We start from the raw sequence: 2460 nt of genomic DNA, 5'->3' as shown, positions 1-2460 counted from the left end.
GTTTATTACTCTCTTGTAACACCGCTAACCTTTGGAAATCACACGACCTTATTGCGTTCCATGTGCCGTAAAAGGTACAACAACTAAACGAAAACTTTGCTCTCTACACATCGTTTTAAAAAATTTTAGTGGAGTTTTTACGGCGCTCGCAACTGAATAAGATCATATGAGCGCCAAGGGGTGGACGTCAACAGAGAAATCCATACAGGGAATCAGGCTTACTCTGCTCACCTCTCTAGCTTCAACAGCACTAAGTCTGCTTCGACTATCAAGACACCACGGAAAGAGCAGGTCACAAGAGTGTGACAAACATACAAAAGAAGTAGAGAGAAAATAACGATAGTAAGGATGAGGAAATAAAAAAAAACAGCAGTTCCCCGTTGCAGTTCAAGCACAGTGTTATGAGCATGACATCCACCCCTTGGCGCTCTTATGACCTTCTGCAGTTACGAGCGCCACAAAACCTCTACTAAAACTAGAATAGTCTAATCATCTATTAAGTCGGGACGTAGAGCCATCCTGTACTTTGATCTAACGTAAAAACAACCAACTTGTGTACAGCGCGTTTATATTTTAACCTTTTATGTAATTGCGAGCGCTGTAAAGCTCTTACCAAAACTAACAAAGTTATTTCGATTCTGTTTGGGGGTATAGAATGATCACTTTCGTCTGACTCTTTAACCCACTAGCTAGCGAACTAACGCATTAACTATATAAAAAAAAGATAAAACTCTCAACCAGTAGATTAATATATACATTAAATTTGGAACTACGTAAGTAGTAATAATCCGAAATATGACAGAATGTGACAAAAACGCTTTAACAATACTAAAAGTCTGAGACAATATATGTTGAAATAAACTACCCATGTACCACTGCTGTTACCACGACAGATAAATAAAACGATCAATAGCGATAATCTAACCCTATCCGTACGTCGTGTTTTACTATCGTATCTTTACGACGTGAGGAACTCTGTGCAATCACTTTCTAAAGAGGAAATTTACTCGTTAATCCGATCTGTACGCTTTGCATAGCAGTCTTTCAAAATGATTCTTTGAGAAATACTGAAAGTTTCAAAGAGATCTTCGTACTAGAAGTATTCTAAAATGTGAAGAATACAACACCTGGGGTACACAATGACCCCGGGCGTACGGAAAACAGCCGTTTTCTCCCTGCTGAGCAATTTTGATCAAATTTTTTGTTGTTGCTCAACACATTTTATGTCCATATACAAACACATTCCTTTGAGGATTTCACCGAAAACGTTGATTAAAGGCACAAAATATAAATGTACAGTCTCCATAGACTCTCCAGCTTTGGAATTTACCAAACTTTGGCGGCCATTTTCTCGCTGTTTCCTCTTAAATCAGGTGACCCCCACCTCCTTCAATCCGAAATATATCCACTTCTATTGAAGATGGATGAGTAATTTTTTCATTGAAAGCAAGACAAATGAACAAGCTTTAAGGTGATACCAAAAACTCAATATGCCCAAAAATTGACGAGAGTCTGATTCCACCAAGCTGCCTCACAAATGATTCTTTGAGAAATACTGAAAGTTTCAAAGAGATCTTCGTACTAGAAGTATTCTAAAAATGTGAAGAATACAACACCTGGGGAACAAAATGACCCCATGCGTACGGATATGGTTAAACACACCCCCCCTCCCGTCCCCAAACATAAAAAAATTTAAAGAATTCTTATCAATTCCACCCGTGGCAATTCCTCAAAAATCTTCGGAGAAATTTGTCGATTCAGCTGCAGACCATTTTTATTGAAAGCTTCCAATAGTTTCGGATAATGCGTAATGCGAGCGACTATGGCGTCTTCTCTATACGCTGTGGGATTAATCACTATTCCTTGTAAGTTTATAGGTTTGTACTGATTAATTTGACACATTGTACGAATTCTCGAAAATAATCGAAACGGCAAGCTTTTCTAATTAATTTGTCACTTTTTACTGTGTGAATTCGCTGAAACGGCCGCGGCTTAAAGTTTTTTTTTTTCAAAGAGCTGCCGATGAGAAAAATAACAATTACGTATGTGAGGCAGCGTGGTGGAATCAGGCTCTGGTCAAAATAATTAAAGTGAAGAAACTTGAATTTTTCCGCAGGTTTGTGAATTTTTATAATTTTTTTGTTTTTTGGCTCAACACCTTTCATGCCCATTAAAGAACGCATTTCTGTGTGTATTTTTCCGAAACATGTTGATTAGAGACACAAAAAAGTACATTTCAGTTACCACGGACTCTTAAGCTAAGGAAATAAGTAATCTTTGGTAGGCATTTTCTCACTAATTTTACCTCTGAAAACAACTGACCCCCATCTCCTTCTTTCGCAAATATCTCAACATGTGTTCTAGGTAAAAGGATATTTTATCCATCCAAATAAAGACAAATGAACAAGCTTTAAGATGATACCAATAACTCCACCTGCCCAAAAATTGACGACAGCCTGA

The 2460-nt window shown here is 37.7% G+C and overlaps 1 protein-coding gene across 1 annotated transcript in view; it reads left to right on the top strand.

Moving 5' to 3' along the window:
* The window catches only part of LOC100533239 (neuropeptide), a gene marked incomplete at its 5' end in the record, with an annotated part of 94693 nt that overhangs the window by 4842 nt on the left and 87391 nt on the right, over nt 1-2460 (top strand).

The sequence above is a fragment of the Aplysia californica genome, unplaced genomic scaffold (genome assembly GCF_000002075.1).
Source record: "Aplysia californica isolate F4 #8 unplaced genomic scaffold, AplCal3.0 scaffold00619, whole genome shotgun sequence".
Taxonomy (NCBI): Eukaryota; Metazoa; Mollusca; class Gastropoda; order Aplysiida; family Aplysiidae; genus Aplysia; species Aplysia californica.
Note: the sequence above shows the minus strand (reverse complement) of the source record. Positions and strands in the feature narration are given on the sequence as shown.